Source organism: Corylus avellana, chromosome 1 (genome assembly GCF_965113065.1).
Source record: "Corylus avellana chromosome 1, dhCorAvel1.hap1.2, whole genome shotgun sequence".
In the NCBI taxonomy this organism is placed as follows: Eukaryota; Viridiplantae; Streptophyta; class Magnoliopsida; order Fagales; family Betulaceae; genus Corylus; species Corylus avellana.
This window is the reverse complement of record NC_142490.1, coordinates 24166528-24188898: the sequence shown is the minus strand read 5'-3', so window position 1 is coordinate 24188898 and position 22371 is coordinate 24166528. Positions and strand designations below refer to the sequence as shown.

Genomic DNA, 22371 nt, shown 5'->3' with positions numbered 1-22371 from the left:
ATCACTAACCTAACTTTTTAATGGCAACATTTGATTGGAATTTTCTTGCCAGGAATGACCTCCACTAGAATATGCTAGTATTTATCCTTACTAATAATATGATTAGTTTTGACTTTTAAAAAAAAAAAAAATTTAAAATCACAAGTGTTTGAAAACATAATTAAAATTGACATTTAATTATGATGAACTACAATTTGAATGCAACTTTATATCCACCAAATTCTCATAATATTAAAATTGGGATACAAGAAGACAAATTTTTAATGGCAACATTTGATTGGAATTTTCTCGCCAAAAATGACCTGCACTAGAGTGTGTTGGTATTTATCCTTAACTAATATTATGATTTTTTTGACTTTTTTTTTTTTAAAAAAAAAATAAAAAAATAAAAAAAATAAAAATCCCAAGTGTTTGGAATCAAACTTTATCGGTGAGAGTGTTTGCGGTTTTCACTGTCTAAGGGTCTGTTTAAGATTGCGATTTCAAAAGAGTAATTTAAAAATAAAGATTTTAAAATGTGCGATTTGAAAACGTAATTTTTAAATAGTTAAGCGTTTGACAAAATTGCGATTTGGCTTTTAAAATTGTGCGTCTTCAAAAAAGCACATTCTTTCTTGCGATTTGAAAATTCCATTTTTTAAAAACGGAATTTCAAACAATCAATTTTTTACAATTTGGTTTAAAATCGCATTTTTTATTTATGAAATTGCAACGCCAAAATCACTATAAGTCCCTTCTGTGCAGCTCACAATGAATAATTACGCTCAGATAAAATAATCACATTTAGATAGAATAGTCACAATTAAAGTCTACCTTAAAAAAAAAAAAAAAAAAAAAAAAAAAAAAACTGAAAAGAGAAATGGGGGGGGGGGGGGGGGGGGGGGGGGGGGGAAATTGTGTGCATAGCCTGCAACAATAATGTTAAAGAGCTACCTGCCTTGGCCCCCCTCCCCCTGTCCCAAACTGTTTCCAGAGAAAAGAAAAAGAAAAAAAAATGTCAAGTTCCAGTCAAATGGGCTTGCGGAAATTAACTGGTCAAAGTCGGCTTAATTTTGTGTGCGATATGCATGGTTTCAAGAAATTATTATTATTATTATTTTAAAATTTTTTTAGTGTCTTTGTATATTTTTATTGAGTTAGCATTTTTTATTTATTATTTGTATTTTTTTTTCTTCTAATTGATAATGAAACCCACATGTAAGTTAACAAATTTAATACCAAATTTACAAAAGAGATGATGGAAAGATAGTTGATAGAATAAATTGAATAGTTTATAAGGTGTCTACGAAAAATAAATGTTAGAATGCTAAAAAAATACTAAAAAAAAAAGAAAAGAAGAAGAACCATTTATCTACATTAATTGTATGAGTCGTCTTCAAGAGGTAGTTCAATCGGCTAAGGACCACGCTTAATGAAGCGGATGTCACTAGTTCGAATCTCCCCTCTCCTCTCTTGTGCAGACATCTCAAAAAAAAAAAAAAAAAAAAATTATATGAGGCATGACGATGCCCCATTCAAGTCCCATTAATAAGAAGAAATGGTTACTAAGGCCCATACTCCCATATATAAATTTCATACTGAAATTTCGTGCATTATGTATGTACCTATTTTTTATTTTTTTAAATATATTGACTTAGGCATCACATTGAGACCTCACTAGCACACCCAGCAACACCCAGCAAGCTCATTTACTTATTATTATTGTTTTGCAACGATCATGGGAACGTCAAGAACATGATCAAAGATTTAGAGCACATCAAAGAACGTGCAGTTCACCTTATTCAAAAACTGTTCTAATAGTGCATATGCAATTATTATTATTGTTTAGGCATCAGAGTGAGACCTCGCTAACACACCCGGGAAGCTCATTTGCTTATTATTATTGTTTTGCAACCATCATGAGAACATCAAGATTCAAGAATCTGATCAAAGATTTAGAGCACATTGAAGAACGTGCAATTCACCTTGTTCGGAAACTGTTCTAACAGTGCATATGCAATAATAATAATAATTATTATTAATATTACTGTTATTATTGTTATTATTATTGGTTGGGTTCACATTTGAAAAAAAGTTTATGTGGGATCCACTTAAGAAAATTGTTTAGTTTTTTTTTTTTTTTTTTTTTTTTTTTTTTTTTTTTTGCAGAAAACAATACTAATAAAACATGCTGCTTTTGAAAAAAATACAAGCATAAGTGGAGCTAAAATAAAATTTAAAAAAAAAAAGGTTAAAACTTAAAACTCCCTGAATTTTTGTATGTACAATTGTTATTTACTTCGTCGGTTTTTAAATCAAGCTTTAACTCTTTAGGTTTTTCACTGCGCTCATTTCATCCAAAACTGCTTATGTGGCATTACAGGGATTAATGCCACATAAAGAATTTGCCATGTCTCATGCCACATGTTGAAAAATGCTATATTATCTTCATATTTGCTTCATTTTATCTTATAAATTAATCATTAAATTTGTGGACTTATGTTGACCCCACATAACTCAACGGTAGACCCTACAAATCTTATGGTTGATTTATTGAATTTGTTGAAGAATATGAACCAAATATGGATAATTTATTGACACATACCATTTCTCTTTTTTATTTTATTGTGGACACCACCCCTCATGTGCCCCCTTCCCTATTTATTATTATTATTATTATTATTATTATTTTGGTATTTTTAACATGGGTTAAATACTCCATACCCTCCTATGGTTTCCCAACTTTATTTTTCTCTCCTGTGGTTTCATTTTTATCACAGGAGGTCCTTGTGGTTTTGATAAGTGACCAAGTTAGTCCATCCGTTAGTTGACCGTTAGGACTGACACGTGGACCAATAAGACGTCGACACGTGACACATATTTAATTTAAAAAAAAAATTAAAAAAATGTATATTTTTTTTTTAAATTAAAAAAAATGTATTTAAAAAAAAAAAAGAAACGGAAAAAAATTGGGGGTGGCTCGGGCCTCGGCCACCCCCAATTTTTTTCCGTTACTTTTTTTTTTTTTAAATACATTTTTTTTAATTTAAAATTTTTTTTTTAAAATTTTTTTTTAAAAAATTAAATATGTGTCACGTGTCGACGTCTGATTGGTCCACGTGTCAGTCATAACGGTCAACTAACAGATGGACTAACTTGGTCACTTATCAAAATCACAGGGACCTCCTGTGATAAAAATAAAACCACAGGGGAGAAAAAATAAAGTTGGGAAACCCTAGCGGGGTATGGAGTATTTAACCCTTTTAACATTTAACATAATGTGTGGACAAAAAGCTCAATCGGTTGGAGAACAAGCTCTATGAATTAGTGACCTTCGCTTCATTAGGCATGATCCCAATCGATTAAGCTACCTTTTGGGTAGGAACATAATCTCTCACTCCTCTTTCTATTATTATTTTTAAAAAAATTTAGTTCCTAGTCCTAAAAAATTAAGTTCATGTTTTTCTATAATGTCAAAATTTTTCTAAAAATTATTTTATCTTTTGATTTGTTTTTTTAAAGAGAAAATTATATTTTTAGTTTTAAGAATTAAAAAAAAAAAATGTTTTTTTTTTTAAGCCAACATTGTCGACTCTTAGGCATCATGTTGGGCTGGAATACCTAACCCAATGTCTTACTGGTTGGGATGCAGGAACCTTTTTGGGAACCATGGTCTTGGGTAGGTATTCCAGCCAAACCCTAAACAAAAAACATTAATTACGTATCACAAAGAATCTTGAAAGAATATAATTTTTTGATTTCAAGTGAGACGAAGATGAGTCATTTTATGGACATAAATTTAACTTCTACAAACGTGGATCTAAAAGTAACATGTGTCTATTAAGCTATTAAAAAAAAAAGCATGTGATGAACACGTGCTATATTTAATTTTTAGAAAACGTAAATATTTCACATGTTAAGGAATATATATCAATTTTACTTTGTAGGAAATTTGTGTCCCCATGTTATGGTATTTAACGACATAAATAATGCCACGTGATAAATATGTTAGCATGTTATTTAAAATATTTAAATAATTTGGCATCATTTACGTCGTTAGATACAACAATATTAAATCATAACCATGAAATAACTTCTCTATATTTCACTTGAAATGAAGAGTGCTATCTACTATGTTGTAATTGAGAATAACTTCAATTAGGTCATGGTGTAAACTGAGTGTTTTGCACCCTTAAATAAAAAGTAGACACCTAAGCTTGATACACCAAAAAATAATATAACCTTTCACACCAAATAATTTTTCTTTTCATAACAAAATACTCATCGACAAAACCACCTACAAAACCATTAGCGACTCAATTGTCGGGGGCTCGGAAGTGGGTGGAGGTTTGATGGCAGGTGTTAGGTTAGAATGAATGAAAAAGTCCATGGTATTGATTTAAATTAAAAATACGATTTTTCATCTTTATTATATTTGGTGTTTTTACCTGATGTGTTAAATTTCTATTGAAAGTTATAAATAAAATTTTACACTACATTATGATAGAATTAGCTCTCATTGTCATTCTCTTTACAGGACCATAAAATTAGAAAAGGAACAACAAAACCTCCTGGTCCAAGGTGTCTTTAACCTCCTTGTAGTAATTTAAGAAAGTAGATATACATGACTAACTACCATCCCTTTAAATACCATTTTTCTTCTCCATTACTGAACCGCCCTGTGTCTTTCAGTACTCCATAGAAGGAAACACAGAAATGGCCAAAGCAAAAGCAGAGGAAAAATTGGTTGATGGGTATGTTCTAAAACCTTGCTCATCATATATTTATTTATTATTTATTATATATAATCTTTATTTTTTCTCTTCTGATTGTTACTTTCACATGTTCTTGCAATATTTGTGAGCTAGAATGATATATATAGAGCCCACCAGCTTACCACCCATCTTGTGTTCTTGTTTTAAGATTAAGGACACTAATCCTTTCCAAGCTTGGGTTGCCATGACCAAACAAATTACATTGCCATTAATTGGGCTAGAAATCATTGAAATACACGGATAGATAGACGACAAATGAGAGAGCTAATATGGAGGTCACACGTCTAAACAAATTTTGAGTTGTCCACTCATCTGATTGGGCATGTAATTAAGCTCATCGATCCATGAAATATGATAGTTGTAGGATTAGTCAATGAATGATGTGAGTGGATCTTTTCTAGGGTTTATTCCTTTGGACCTAAATCTCTTATAGATATCCTATTGATATTTATCTTTCTACTTGTAATTTTTTTTTTTTTTTTCCCGATTAATTATCTTCTGTTTGGACATTGGTTGCCTAGAAAATTGAATAAAAGTTAGTAAACCTATATGAATGTATCTATGGAGTCTAGTTATCTAGAAATGGAAAAACCCATAGGCATATAAATTGATATGGATTTTTCGATTTAGATTGGATACTCGATGATTTTGTATTTCTAAGAGATTGTAAAGTGCATTTCTAGACGTTTTATATATATATATATATATATATATATATATATATATATATATATATATATATATTTCTGTCTTTTTGATATAGTGCCGACATGTTACATTTCTAATATATTAATTTAAGCACATATTTATGAATTTTTATAGATATTTTTTGTTATGCATATATTGTGTGAATTACCAAATTTTTTAGGGTGGAGAAAATTTTTAGGATGCAAAAAAAATTTTAGCGGCACTCCCAATATGAAATGTTTGGCTCCGCCACTGCAACTAGTTGGAGGTAATGTAAATAGCTCGATCAACTATGCTAGCATAGTGGATGCTTGAGATTATGGCACAGAGAACAACCGCTTCATAATTTCATTACAATTGCTTCGTGATCTCAAGCGGAGAATTTGTAATTCTATATATTCATGTTGGAACAAGTGGCTCATATTCTACTACTAGCCTATTAGGTGTAATTAGTTTGTGTAGGCCTGGGGACAAATAAGTTGTGGGGGGTATTTTAGGGTTTTTCAAAATACTTATAATTATGATTTTTCAATAAATATGTTATGTTGTAACCCTAAATCATTGAATAGTAAAATATAGCCGCACTCTCTCCTATGGACGTAAGCACATTGCCAAACCACGTAAATCTGTGTCTCAACTCTCTCTTGATCTCTCTCTTTTTGATTTCATATATTCATCATTATTATGCACGGTAACAACAATTGGTATCAAAGCCTAATTATACGATGGCTGGGATTGGCACATCTTTTGCGAAATTCGACGTGATGAAGTTCGATGAATCCGGTAATTTCGAGTTATGGTAGAGACGTGTCAATGATTTGTTGGTGCAACAAGGGATGGTGAAGGCGTTATATGGTACGAAGCCAGAAGGGATGGCAAACATAGGTTGGAAGGAACTTGAGGCGAAAGTGGTGGCTACTATTCGGCTCTGTCTGGGAGATGATGTGATGTATCATGTCATGGACAAAGAATCTCCGGTGGCAGTTTGGTTGAAACTGAAAAGTCGGTATATGTCAAAGTTGTTGACGAACAAGCTCTATCTAAAGAAAAGCAGTGGTTGACGTTATGTATCATGTCATGGACGAAATAATTTCCGGCGGTAGTTTGGTTGAAATTGGAAAGTCGGTATATGTCAAAGTAGTTGACGAACAAGCTCTATCTAAAGCAGCGGTTGTACGGCTTGAAGATGGCGGAGGGGTCGGATTTGAGCCAACACATTCAATCAGATAATCGGAGATCTGAAGAGGATTGATGTGAAGTTCGAAGACGAAGACAAGGCGTTGATGCTATTGAATTCACTCTCAACTTCTCCTACGTATGAGAATTTGGTTACAACTCTGACATGGGGGAAAGAGTCCTTGGAGTTAGAGGACGTTACAGGAGCCCTATTGGATTCTTCCTCTGTTGGCTTTTCATCAGAGGAAGAAAATCAATGACGAAAATTCTCAAAGAGAAGGGCTAGTTGTAAAGGGTAACCAAGAGCGTGAAAGAAGCATTAACAAGGGTGGTTCAAATGTCAAGAATTATCGGTCAAAGTTCAGGAGGAGGAAGGACATTATCTGTTATAAGTACAGAAAGAAAAGGCACATAAAGCGAGATTGTTTAGATTGGAAGAAGAAAAAGGATGACGAGAATGAAGGTTCCTCAAAATCTGTAAACGTAATGGAAAACAATTCAGACGATGCTGATGGTGATATGCTTTATGTTGCATCAAATTCAGAGCATCCTGTGGATTCTTGGATTCTGGACTCAGTATATTCGTTTCACGTGATGTCCAATAAAGATTGGTTTGACATCTACAAGTCAGTTAATTTTGGTATAGTTACTATGAGTAATGGTACACATTATAAAATTACTGGCATAGGCAATATCAGGATTAAGATGTTTGATGGTGTGATTAGAACGTTATGTGATGTTAGACATGTACCAGAAGTGGAAAAGAATCTGATTTTATTAGGCACCTTAGACTCAAACGGTTATGGTTATAGTCTTAAGGTGGAATAATGAAGGTGACTAAGGGTGTGATGGTAGTGATGGAGGGCCAGAAAAGTTCAAAGAATATCTATAAACTATTAGGAAGTACAGTTGTAGGTGGAGTCGCCTTTGTGGAGTCTGAGTCTGATTGTATTGTTTTGTGGCATATGCGATTGGGCCATTTGAGTGAGCGGGGCATGTTGGAGCTTCATAAGAAAAATTTGTTGAAGAGTGTTAAAACGTTCAAGCTTAAATTCTATAAATTTTGTGTTCTGGGAAAGTAGAATCGAGTACAATTTAAGATAGCCACACATATGATAGAGGGCATTCTTGACTATGTTCATTCTGATGTTTGGGGACCAGTGAGGACAACGTCATGGGAAGGACATATGTATTTCGTGATCTTTATTGATGATTTTTTCAGAAAGGTTAGGATGTACTTCATGCGGCACAAATCAGAAACGTTTGCCAAGTTTAATTTGTGGAAAGCTAAAGTGGAGAACTAGACTGGGAAGAAGGTTAAGTGCCTCAGGATAGATAATGGAACTAAGTATACAAACGACAAGTTCAAAGATTTCTTTGAGCAGCATGGTATAAAGAGACATTTCACAGTACGCAAGACACCACGTTAAAATGGTGTGGCGGAAAGGATGAAGAGGTCTATTGCAGAGAGCGCACGGTGTCTCAGGTTGAATGCTGGACTTGGAAAGATGTTTTGGGAAGATGCAGTGAGTATGACATGCTACTTGATCAACTAGTCATCGAGGGTAGCACTAGATGAGAAAGTTGCAGAGGAGGTGTGGACAGGTAATGAGGTCGATTACTTTGGTTTGAGAGTATTTGGTTGTTCAGCCTATGTGCACATACCTAGTGAAAAATGATCAAAGCTTGATCCAAAGTCTAGACAATGTGTTTTTCCCAGATATGGGAAAGGGGTTAAGGGTTACAAGTTTTGGGATCCGAAGGCAAACAAGGCGGTGATCAGTAGAGACGTGGTATTTGATGAAAATTCCATGTTAAAGAGTGCTCAGGGTAAAGAGAAGTAGGTGTCAGAAAGCAGTAGCAGTGACAAGCAGGTGGTGCAGGTAGAATTAGAGACTCTTATGCAGGAGAACACTTCTCAGGGTACAGAGACCTCTACTTCAGGAGTTAAGGAGCATCACACTATAGCCACAGACAGGCCTAGACGCATTATCAGGCCATAACCAGGTACAATTTTGAAGACATGGCTTCTTATGTTCTTGTCATCAGTAGCGGAGATCCTACTACTTTTCAAGAGGCTATCAATAGCCAAGAGAAGAGCAGATGGGTGGGTGCGATGGCAGAAGAGATGGAGTCTCTACATAAGAACCAGGTGTGGGATTTGGTGGAGCTTCTAGAGAGGAAGAGGGCGATAAAGTGTAAATGGGTGTTCAAGAAAAATGAAGTAGTATTAGAAGGGGGGGGGGGGGGGGGGAGTTCAAGGCTCGCCTAGTAGCAAAGGGTTATTCACAGCAGAAAGGGGTTGATTATGAAGAAATATTTTTTCCTGTGGTCAAACATGCTTCCATCAGAGCGGTATTAGCGTTAGTAGCTCATTATGACATGGCATTGGAGCAAATGGATGTGAAGATAGCTTTTCCTCCATGGTGATTTGGAGGAGTAAATTTACATGGAGCAGCCAGAAGGGTTCAGTCAACTTGGACATGAGCACTTGGTCTGTAAATTGAAGAAGTCACTTTATGGGCTGAAGCAGTCTCCAAGACAGTGGTATAAGTGGTTTGACTCCTACATGATCAAAATTGGGTACATGAGATGTGAGTATGACTGTTGTGTGTATGTGAGGAGCCTTGATGATGACTTATTTATTTTTATGTTACTGTATATTGATGATATGCTTATTGCAGCTAAGGGTATAGTGGAGGTCAACAAATTGAAGGTTTTGTTGAGTAGAGAGTTTGATATGAAAGATTTGGGCCCAGCCAAGAAGATTCTTGGGATGCAGATTCGTAGGGACAAGGATGCCAAGAGATTGTGACTATCTCAAGCCGGCTATGTGAAGACGGTGTTGGAGAGGTTTAACATGGAGAATGCGAAACTGGTAAGTACACCTTTGGCAAATCATTTCTGTTTGTCTACCTCACAGTGTCCAAAGACAGTTGAAGAAATTAAAGACATGTCTAAGGTCCTATATGCCAGTGCAGTGGGGTGGCTGATGTATGCTATGGTATGTACCAAGCCAGATTTGGCTCATGCAGTCAGTGTGGTGAGCAAGTACATGGCGAATCCGAGGAGATAGCACTAGGATGCAGTCAAATGGATTTTCAGATACTTGAAAGGTACTACAGAGTATGGTGATGTACAAATTTAATTGTACTCGCAAGCGCACGAGTCGTGTGCAATATAGTGTGTGTGCAAGTGCGAGGTCGATCCACAGGGAATTGTGTTTGTGAAATTTAATTTCTATCTAAATCAATTATATCTTAACCTAGTTCCGAATGATTTTGATTTTGAAAATAAACTAACATAAACTAAATAAAATAAAAATAATTAAAAGATAAACGACTAAGGTTTTAGAATTCACCTCACCAAATCAAAGCATACATTCTTATGTTTTCATTCATGCATCCGACAAACAATTAAACCCTATATATGTTCTATTGTTTTTTTATAAACCAATTGAATCATTCGATGAATCCATCTCTATTACAAATCACAACGAATATCCAATTGAGATCAAATCATCCATTGTATCCGTAAATCACAATGGATATAAGTCTCAATCAAATCATTCGATGTATCCGTTGGATGAAACACAACGAATATCCAACATTTTCATGATTTATAAACAACAATCAATCACAATTTTGTCACACAATTGAACTGAAACGAACATACATTACATTAAACGACGGATTTGTACGAACGAAACATAAAAATATAAAACTAATCAATGGTGAGGCTTCATCTTCAACCTTAGTTGAAGAATTAGCCTCTCATGACAAAAGAAATCATAAAGAAACTAAATTACTTCATTAAAATTAAGGACTTACAAAAGAATTCGAGTTCCAAGCTACAAAAACCCAGAAAACACGGAAAGCGACCAAGAACGGCGCCCCCGGCGCGTCTTCGTCTGATCCCCTCAATTGTGAGGCTTAGAGGTCTATTTATAGAGCTTAAGAGAGTCCTAGAAGCCCTAGTAATCCTAAGAATTTCGGAGATCTAAGTCCAAGCCCAATTAGGTTAAAGAAAACCTAAGCCCAAATCGGAATAGGATTCGCCCAGAATTGCGGTCCTATCTTGCGGCGTGATTTTGGCCTTGCGGCGCTCCGAATTGGGAAAATGATATTTCACAATGAATTGTATAAGTTTGAGTTATCTTTCCAATGCCGCTTGAATCACCTCAATCGGATATCTGAGCTGAAAGTTATGGCCAAAATACCGAGACGTATTCAGAATCCAATTTTGCATCCAATCCGATTTGACTTCAAATTGAGAAATTCCGAATTAATCTTTTCCTTTATTTGATTAAACTTTAACCATGATTGGTTAAGCTTAACCATATCTTCTAGATCTTCCCAATTTGCCCTTTAAGCTTGGAATTTTTCCAGAAACGCTTTATTTTCTTCCAAAAGCCTATAAAACAAAGAAAATACAAAAAGGAAGTAAAATGGCCTAATTAACCAAAACTAAAGGATTAAAACATGCAAGTTAAGGACTGAAAATATGAATATTCTAGCACTTATCATATGGCATCACTTTTTTCATACAGAAATGTGATTTGTCAGTCGTCGGATATGTGGATGCAGATTATGCAGGGGATTTGGATGACAGGAGGTCTACCACGGGTTATGTGTTCACTCTTGCGGGATGACCCATATGTTGGAGGTCTATGATCCAATCCACGGTTATGATGTCCACGACTGAGGCAGAGTACATGGTGGTGGTTGAGGCTGCAAAGGAAGCTAGCTTTATGGCTTACAGGGTTAGTCAGGTAGCTGGGTATTTAGTAAGGCGGAGTTCCGTTGTATTGTGACAGTCAAAGTGCCATTTACTTGGCAAAGAACCAGGTGTATCATTCGAGAACCAAACACATTGATGTGAGGTTTCACAAGATCAAGGAATTGGTTGGTACAGGTGAATTGTTACTTGAGAAGATTCACACTTCCGAGAATGCAGCGAATATGTTGACGAAGGGTGTTACCACAGACAAGTTCAAGCATTGCTTGGACTTGACAAATGTCTCCAGGTGCTAGAAAGGAGAGAAGAGAAGGCGGCATCCCCAAACCTATTAGTTCTAGGTGTAGGCCTAATACTTGATTATCTTTAAAAAGGTGAATACTCACTAAGGTGGAGATTGTTGGAACAAGTGGCTCATATTCTACTATTGACCCATTGAGTATAATTAGTTTATGTGGGTTTGAGAACAAATAAGTTGTTGGGGGTATTTTAGGGTTTTTTAAAGTACTTATAATTAGGGTTTTTCTATAAATATGTTATGTTATAACCCTAAATAATTTAATAGTAAAATATAGCCGCACTCTTTGCTGTGACGTAAGCACATTGTCGAACCACGTAAATCTGTGTCTCAACTCTCTCTTGATCTTTCTCTTTTCGATTCCGTATATTCTTCATTGTTGTGTACGATAACAACAATTCAAATATTGGTAGATTTGGATATGATATTACTGTAGTTTGTATTGTTCAAATTCCCAGAACTCTGATCACTCAGCTATCAACAGTTGATTGCTTCATTTCATCGGATATTCTAGGGAAGACATTGAAATCTCAGATACAGTTGTAAATATTATGATTTCCCGCCATAGTACTGTGGTCGATGCATGTTAAAAATAATAATAATAATTATTATTATTTTTTAATTTTTTTTAAAAAACTGATTGAAAAAGCATGTGGGTTTATTAACTGGATCGCATTATATTGGTAGTTTTGAGATGAACTTTTGAAAGGACTTTCCTTGAATCCTTACCATTAATTCTCTAGTGTTAGTAGTGTGTATCTTGTTAGAGAATATTAGGCGAATTGATTTCATTGTAATTGATTGTAATCTCCTATAATCAAATCTGATTGTTTTGATGGTAATCAAATTATTTTGATTTGATTACCAAACTTATCTACCTCAATTCTCCTATAATCAAGAGTATCATGTATTGTAAAAGACATCAAGCAATAAGAGCATAATGTAGCTCTTTGGGCTTTATCTGTAGAGATAGGTCATGGACGAAACCACTTCTTCATATCTTGCGTGTGTTTGTTTTGTATTTTTGTCATGGGATGTTCGAAAATCTATCAAGCAAAACACACTTGTTTCTTTGCAATATTTGTGACAAACACCATTTTTATGCTGTGAAAATAAATTTATTCTTAAGTTTATAGAGTAGAATTTGGCATTGTTACTAACTTACATTTACTTATGGCCATCACCTAAAAGTCATTGAATCAAAATCTTGTTGCCTTGTTATTCCATACAAACTGTTTTTGTTCTTATATATGTCGTGTACAGCTTTCAAAAACAAGTTCATTTCTTCAATTTATCTGCTGTAATGAATTTCCATTGCTGATAATTTTTTATCAGTACAGCTACTATTTACCAAAAGTATGTGAATCTTATTTCCTTATTATGGTAGAAAGCATGAGCCCTTCACCAACAAACACTTGCACACATTTATGAACATCAACTACACGTACACATATGCATTACACACATTTATGATTTATTACAAACTCCTCTAGCACACAATGTTAACATTTTCTCCTCCCTCTTCAACATTCTTCCTCTCCTTGCCATTGCTAGATTCCTTCGCTGTGTCATAGGATGCATGTAATCCAATGACAAAATAGTAAATAAAGATTATCAAAGTCCACACCCCGAACCTTGCGAAAGATGCTTTGTCTATTGACCCAAGAAGGAAAATGTTAATGGCGATGGACAACGATGGCAGCCATGGCACCAATGGCACCCCCCAAAGTTTCGGTTCTCTTGCATGTGGAACAAAAAGCCAAATTCCCACGGTTGCAATCAGCCAAATCGGCGCGGTTATTACGTACCCGACCCACCCATCGCTAACTGCCCAATAAACAGCAGATGCAATAGAAGATCCAAGTATCAACAGAATAAACACAATGAGCTTTATACGATTTGTTTCAGTTGTCACGCCAGTAACATAATACCGACGCACGAGAAGGGCGACGGCGACGAGCATGAAGATAAACAGTGTGGAGATAGAGAGTAGGTTGGAGAGAATGTGAAGATCTGCGAAGAAGGCGATGATAGCCGTGGCAACGAGCATCACGACCGTGGCATTAACGGGTGTTCCAGTTCTCTCGTTGACATGGGCGAGCCATGGCGGCAACATGTGGGTTCGTGCAATATGTGTGAGGTATCGAGCCTGACCGACAGCTCCCACTAGCAAAACAGTCGTCATCCCTTCAACACACCAGCAGCAACTATATACTGAGCCCAACTCCAACCAACAACTTCGAATGCTACCTGTTAGAATATAAACTAAATTACTATACGAGCTATACGTGTTAATATGTTACTTAAAAACCCTTAAAAAACCATATATAGAAAAAAAAAAAAAAAAAAAATATAGAATTTCGTTTTTTTTTTTTTTAAGAAAAAGAAGAAATCGGAGAACAATTGTACAACTTTCTAAGTGTGATTTTATAACTGCAAATACAACTTTTATAAAATGTTGAGTGAGATGATATATTTCATTGCATTAAATGTTTAGTGAAAAATTTTGTTTTATTTTTGTATTCATCAATTTTTTTTTTTTTCTTATTTTGCTCTGTAATTTTTTATTTTTTTTTTCAAATGTTCAAAATTGTGAGTTCTATTTGTATTAAAATCTAATAGGTATAACACCAACAATATTAGAGATTCTTGCTAATTTTCTATTCATTCTTTGATTTTTTTTAATTAATTAATTAATTATTTTCATTTTAAATTAAACTACTCCTATGAGAACAAATATTTAAACAAGTTTTTATTTATATGAATTAAACCAAAATTAAGGGTTGTATGTTTTAATTCATTTGAATGTTTTATGTGATTTATTTTTGATTTGTGTTATTTACTTGAACTTTCAGGCATGTTTTGAAAGTAATTTTTCTACTTTCGAAAGCAAAAAAAGGGAAAAACTTATTTGATAGTTGTATAGAAAAAGAATATAAACATTTTCAAAACACAAAAGAGATAATTAAGCGTTGAACTTGAGGTGAGAAGGTTTATTTGATTGCATTAAATGTATGATAGAAATGTGTTTTTTAACCAATAATGAAAAGTGTAATGATTTTAAATTTTATAATTAAATTATAATGAATAATTTCCTGCATTGCGCTGATTATATGCTAATTTAATATAGTATCAGAACCAAATGTTTTGAATTTGAACATTATCTATGTCAATTCACATTCCATTTTAATTAATTAAATATTTTATGTGTTAGGCGAGCCCACACGTAATCGGGGTAAGTCTTAGAATATAAATTAATGAAAGAGAATTAATGCTATTATTATTATTTTTTTTTTTGACATGTCCAAGGGGGAGGAGGGATTTAAACTAGTGACCTCCGCTTCATTAAGCATGGTCTACAGCCGATTGAACTACTTCTTGGAGACAGAAATGCTATTAGATTGCATACAAATGAGATGATGTGGAACTGAAAATCAATCAATCACATCCAATATATTCTAATTAAATATTTCACCATTGGGTGAGCCCACATGTGAGGATAACTACTATAATATAAATTAAAAATAAATGCTATTTAGTAGACTATCATAAAATTGGGATGGCGTGGCATTGAAAATTAGCGATTGATTTTTGGGAAAAGTCCACATACCCCCATTCAAACTGCCACCTAATTGACAATGTTCCTCCAAAACTACCAAAAATTGTCAATGTTCCCCCAAATGACGAAACTACCATTAGTAAAATAATAATAAAAAAATACTAAAACTTCTAGAAAAAACCTAAAACTAAAAATAAAATAAAAAAAATAAATCCAAAGGGTGGCAAATTTAAAATTAAAAAAAAAAAAAAAATCCTTTGTATAAGAAAAAATTAAAAAAATTAGAATTTTTTTGTTATAAAAAATGTTTTTTCTAATAAATTTTTAAAATAAAAATTTATGTTTTAAAAAAAGTAACAATTTTCGTTTTCTAAAACAATTTTTTGTTTAAAAAAATGTTGCTTTTAAATAAAAATTTCCGTTTTAAAAAAAATCATTTAAAAAAAATCGTTTTAAAAAAAATACAAATTTTAGTTTAAAAAATAATTTTTTTTTTTAAAAAAAAATCGTTCTTTTTAAATTAAAATTGTCGTTTTTTTTTTAAATAAAATTTTTATTTTTTATTTTTTAAATTTATAGGGGTATTTTTGTCTTATTGAGAAATATATAGGGGCATTTTTTTTCTTTTTGCTAGCCTTAAGGGGGACATTGACAATATTTTGATAGTTTGGAGAGACATTGTCCCAATTGAAAGTTTGGGAGAGACATTATCAATTGGATAATAGTTTGAGGGGTATGTAAATTTTACCCTTGATTTTTTTTTTTTCCTTACAAAGCTCTTGTTGATCCGAAGTTTAATTTTCATTGCTACATCATCCTAATTGCATGAAAGTCGTATAACAATTTATTAAATATCATTACTTTAAATTAAAAGACTAAATTAATTATTTCTTACCAATTTACGCTTTTGTAATAAATGAAAATTTAACATTACCGCAAATGGAGCATCCACGTCGATGGTTTTGTATGACTGCATAAGGCATAGTGTCACCGCTAGTATACAATATGCCAATGTAGTAATCACCATTGAGCCTACAAGACCAATGGGGATGTCCCGAGCGGGATTCTTTGTCTCCTCAGCCATGGTTGAGACAGCATCAAATCCAACATAAGCGAAGAAAAGCACTGCTGATGCCTTAAAGATGCCACGGGCTTCAAAAGGGGCAAATGGGGTGTAATTCTTTGTATCGGCTTTAATAAGGCCGGCGATGATGATGAAGAGAATGACGACAACATGGAAGATGGATGCAATGTAATTGAAACGCGAAGAGCCCCTGGTACTGAGGACTGTAAGGACACAAATGGCGGCAATTACGACAATGGCTATGGGGTCAAGATATTTGTAGTCTTCTGAGAGACCATGGGCTACAATGCGGAAATCGTTTGGCTTGTAGTTGCAAAGTGTGGCGAAGTAGGATGTCCAGGAACGGGCAACGGCTGCTCCACCGATAACGTACTCTAGCAAGATGTTGCCGGCGGCAATGAAGGCCATGAAGTCGCCGAGCTCTACCCTTAGGTAGGCAAATGATCCACCTGTAAGGGAAAGAATTAAGTATGCAACCAATTGTTTTTTTTTTTTTTAATTTTTTTAATTTTTAATATAATGAAAAGGGGTTATAAGGGAGGGTCTTTCCCGCTCCTAAAACACAAAGAACATAAAATGAGAAAATGATTGAAAATGCTTCCAAACACTTGCTTTGAAGCGGCTCATTTGACGATGTGGTGTGCATAAAAATTAGCACATCGTGATGACTTCAAGGCAGTCTAATTGGGGAAGAGATGCAACCAATAGTTATTATCATGTGTTACAATTTCTTTTATGAAGTAATGTCATAGTCTATAATTGATAAAATGATAATACAAAAGAATAAGATTTAATTAGTTGTGTACTAAAATCAACTACACGAGATCTGAACTCTTTTTTTTTTTTTTTTTCCTTGAAACTTTTTCCTTCAGGAAAAAAAAATTGACAAATTTAATATAATTTTTTTAAAACACTCTTTATAAATTTATATTTATATTTAAATTTATAAACAATGATTAATTGACCCAACCATCAAGTCTAACTAGAATACAGGAAGTCAGGAACCATTGGGTTTTGCAATGTGTGCGGTTTCTACGTAATAATTCAACTGCGGCCCACAAATATGTGGAACCACGTTACGCCTTAAACAACTGGCATAATCAACCATTAAAAAACAAAAAAACTCAATAAAAATGGGTAAAAATAAAGAAAAATAATAGAATTTATTATTTTTTCAATCATATTTAATCATTTCTATAGCAGATAGATGAATTTACCATTTAATTTGCGTGGAGTCCACACAAGTTCACAAATTTAATGGCTGATCAATTGAATTTGTAAAAATAGTAATGATATTTAGTAGACTCTCATACGACTGTCATACAACTTTGATGCTGTAACAGTAAAACTCAATCTTTGGATCAACAAGGTCTTGTAAAAATAAAAATTAATGACCGATATTTATTATCATATCATCATAGTTGTATCAGTGTATGATGATTATACTTGTACGAGAGTCTACTAAAGAGAAATGATATAACTCATTCTATTTTTAACAATATTCATAGTGAATTGATGAATTCACTATTAAATTTATGTGAAATCTACATGAATCTACAAATCTAATGATTTATATATTAAATTTGTAAAATTGGATAAAAAAAAAAGATGATAAAAATATTGACGTGAATCTTTCGTCGTCTATTAAATATCATTTTTTTTAATAAAAAAAATAGTTGTGTAACCTGCTTAAAAAATTAAGAAAAAAAATGATAAAAATCATTTTGGGTTTATAAATTAAATGAAAAATTTATTGAATTTGCAAAAATAAATTATTGAAAAAAAAAAAAAAAAAAGGTATACTAGAAGTCTAGAAGGGCCAGCCGGGACTTTTCTACACTCTAATCCTAGCCTGACTTCGTTGACTAGAACTTATGCCATTGACCAGCAGAATGTGAGGGAGATATTTTATTATTAGCATTTCCATTCCATCTCAGTCGTCAGTCAATAAGTCAATTGTTTGAATTTTTTAATCGAACGGCTGAAATTTTTTTTTATTTTTTATTTCTCTTTTTGTTTTTGGTTTGTTAGGCGGCGCTAAACTGTCATAATTTTGGTGATTATCTTAAAATTAGAAAAAAAAAGAACACTACAATAATTATTATGCTCTGGGTACGTACCGGCTACGGGGATCTCCACGGCGAATTCGGTGTAGCAGAAGACGGAGAGCAAAGCCGAGACGCCGGAGATGACGAAGGACAAGACGACGGCGGGGCCAGCGTGGTCGCGGGTCTCTTGGCCGGCGAGGACGAAGATGCCGGTGCCGATGACCGCTCCGATGCCGAACCACATGAGGTCCCACCAGTTGAGCGTCTTCTTCATCTCGTTATGGCTTCGAGCCTTGACCTCCACGAGCTCCGTGTGGTCCATGGAGCGGGTCAGGACCCGATCCTTCAGCCTCATCGGAGTCTCCATCAACGCCTTCCCGTAGTTGCCCCAGCTCCGAAACGATTCCTCGGGTAGAAAATCGCTCTTCGCGCACGAGCACCCCCTCCTCCTAATCCCTTCATCCCCGCCGTCCACTCCTCCCATTCTGCCTTGATCACCACCACACAAAATATTAGATCCGGAAAACAAAATTCAAGATAAAATCCTGTTACAAATCCCCCTGTTTGGTTGCCCGGAAACAGAGAGAGAGAGAGAAAAAAAATTGGAGAAAATGAAGCTTGCTTGAAGCAGAGTATGGAAATTTTGTTTATAAAACAACGCTAAACCATACAAAAGAGAGACCGGGCTTATATTGGAATCTAAACAACGCTAAAACAACGCTAAATTATATTGGAATCTAAACTTTCAATGAATCAAGAGAGAGACCGGGCTTATCTGAGAGGTTCTCCGGTGACCGGCGCAGAAATCTCTATCTGAAGAGTGTGGTTTCGAAGCGGGAAATGTGCACCGCTGGTAATATATAGGCTCGCTAGCTTATCAATTTCTTTACATTGATCAGGATACTGAACTTTTAGAGGCCCAAATTGTTTTGAACTTGAAGATACAAAACAAAAATTGCTTTGTGGGCCAAATTAATCGTTGTTGGCCCAAATGATTGTGTTAGGGCTAAACAATTGTTTATTGGACATGTTTATAAGCACTCTTAACATATTAATTATCTTATATTATTACAAATTGTTATTAATACATATAAAATTAAGTGAGAACCGATTTTTTTTTCTTTCTTCTATCCAAATAAAAGAAATTGGGAAATAGAATTAAATGAGAACCGATTAATATTGCTAGGACGTTGCCCTACCATACTTTGGCGATTAAGTTTTCGGTTAAGTTGTTTTCGGTTCAGTTCAATTACTGACATTGATATAAATTTTTATTTCAATTACCGACATCTAAAAGTCGATAGACGGTGGGTATACAGTAATAAGATATTTTGCTCAGGATGAGAAAAAATAAAAACATAGATGTAAGCCTTTTTTAAGAGATAGAAGTGATAAAGTTGGCCTTACCATGAGGTTTTGTCATAACGAGACGATTCACTTACTTTTTGGGCCAACGTGGATAATGAAATATTTTGGCCACACACCTGGATAATGAAGATGTTTTGAGTGTCTGCTTCCAAGAACTTGCATGCTTTTCGTTCTTTCTTTCATTTTTTTTTTCTTATATATATATATATATATATTTTCCTGAGCTTTCTTGTTTGTTGATTATATGATCTGTGTGGTCTTTCCTCCTTTTTTTTTTTTTTTTTTTTTTTTTTTTTTTTTTGAGCAAATAAGGAAAGGGTACATGAATCAAAAAACCAAAAAAAGGTTAGGCTCCCCAACAACAAACCCAAAACAGTAATATAATGCAGAAAATATAAACAAATAGGAAAAAGGCCAAAAAATGGCCCGGTCCTCTGGATCTTGGTCAACAGACCAAGAAATGGCACCATCAAAGTGGTGTTTTAAGCTAGCCAAAGATCTGACTAGCTTTGAAACAACAACACCCTCCAAAAGGAAGTTGTTGAAGGAGAGGCACTGAATTCCCATGTGGCTCTGCTGTAGGGGAGAACCGATCTCCGGTTGAGGAAGCAATCTCCACAAAAGTATCAGACTAGAGTAGCTCAAGGAGATAAATACCAAAAAAAAAAAAAAACAACAAAATCCAACAAACAGAAATATAAGACACAAAGCAAAGCAAAATACAATAAAGAAAGCAAAAACCCTTCAACAGCACCAGCAATGGAGCGAGATTCTGGGCTGTCGAGTATTAGCCATTCATCGAAGCGTGAAGTACACACGCCGGTGATGGAGACTGGAGGGCCAAAATCAAAGGAGCCAAAAACCACAAAACACCGGTAGGGGTGGAGGTAGGCGGGCAAAGGACAGATCGGAGGAGCCACATGTGGATGACAGCTGTCCACGCTCCGGAGCGTGTGTACCACGCGTCCAAGAGTGAGGTCCACTCTCGAGTGCGTGTGGCTCACGCTTCGGCAAGTGTTGGCCGGACGGAGGTACAGAAGGTTGCGATGGGGAGCGGGGAGGCTGTAGAGCATGGTGGTGAGGTATGTGTGATGGAGGAATGAACTGATGTTGACATATCGGGTTTTGTAAGAACCAAATCGAGAAACATTAGTTTGGGGCTTTGGGAGGTTGACGGATGGCAGGTGGCGGCTGGGCTTGGCCGATCTGTGGCGGAGATGAGACTGTGCTGAACGGTGATGGTGGAGGAGCGATGGGAGCTGCTGCGAAGGGGAAAAAACAGGAAACAAAACAGAGCACAAGGGAAAACAAAAGAAAAAGAGAAGAAAATGAACGAGAACAAAGGTGGAAGGGAGGAGGGAGGGAAAAAATTCCATCCCTCCTCACTCAGGCAGCCACACAAGGTGGAAGGAAAACCTCAAAAGGAGGTGGAAAGCTTCTCTTAGAGAGAAGGAGGTCTGGCGGCTCTGTTTGCCTGTTTGGCAACGGATCAAATCACCAAATGATCGATCCTCAAAAAAACACCTTCAACAATAAATATATCAAGGTCAAGAGAAAACGCCAAAAAAAAAAAAAAAAAAAAAAAAAAAAAGCCAAATCCGACAATATATATATAACATTTCCAAACAAAAAGAGGGAAGGAAGATTCGAACTAATAACTTCGGTTTCATAAGATGTAGTTTCCAACTGATTGAACTACTTCTTAGAAACGTCAATTGGACAACTAGAGCTTCACTGGAATAGTTATTGTTAGTCTTTATGACATTGACTTTAATTCCCGACTTGACAAACTTATCTGGACACAAATTTCCTCCAAATCTGTTTAGAAGAAATTTCCTTCAACCTACTATAATAACATTCAAATATATGTATAATTAAAAAACCATAGCCTCTCTCTAGCTTCTCTCTAGTCCCTCTCTAGTGAGACCCTGAAGGGGGGAGGGATGGATTTCCCTCCCTCCTCCTTTTTTTGTTCTTTCTTTCATTTCCTTTGCTATGGTTTGATTTTGGAACACAGTAGCAGCTATCCCTTCCACCTCGTCCTTTGCCTTCTCCTCGCACTTGGGTTTCGTTGATATTTTGCTGGGAAATTAGATCGGCTCCGTGTGTTGCCGATCTACACTTTTGCCGCTGGCCCAAGTCCGTACGCACCACTACACGCTTCTCCCTGGTGCCACTGTGCCCTGTAGACACCAGACTTTTTCTCTCATCTTTTTGGCACGCGCCGGATGTGGTTCGTGTGAGTCGAAGTGCGGATTGTGTGGATCTCATGCGCTTTGCGTGTGAGCCTCACGCACGTGCCGGGTTTCCTTTGCCATTTTCTTGCTAGATGTTTCCATTGATGCTGGTTTTCTTTGTTTTGTTGTGTTATCTTGGCCTTTGAGCTGAGGAGAGATAGTTTCGGTGTGAGGGGTTTGTCTCACGGCCGGGTCAATAAAATTTTTTTTTTTTAGGGATAAGACCTATCCATGTATTCAGATCTAGTCTACCCAGAGCAAATCTGCCCCTTAAATGATGTGTGCATATATCGGATGATGTAGACAGGTTTTTGATAGATTTTCAGTGTATCTACGATGTTGTACTTTTCATAACTTTTGGCTATGTTTCTCTGTAAGAGCTTTACGCTTTGGATCTCTTATTATGGAATAAAGATTAAAGAA

The 22371-nt window shown here is 35.2% G+C and overlaps 1 pseudogene across 1 annotated transcript; it reads right to left on the bottom strand.

Annotated features, from left to right (window-relative positions):
• Positions 1-13054: 13054 nt before the first annotated feature.
• LOC132171314 (cationic amino acid transporter 1-like) lies at positions 13055-19190 on the bottom strand (annotated as a pseudogene). The gene is made up of 4 exons (XR_015912676.1): positions 19110-19190; positions 18416-18828; positions 16146-16744; positions 13055-13902 (listed from the first exon to the last, which is right to left on the bottom strand). The product of XR_015912676.1 is annotated as a cationic amino acid transporter 1-like (transcript).
• Between the last annotated feature and the right edge of the window lie 3181 nt (positions 19191-22371).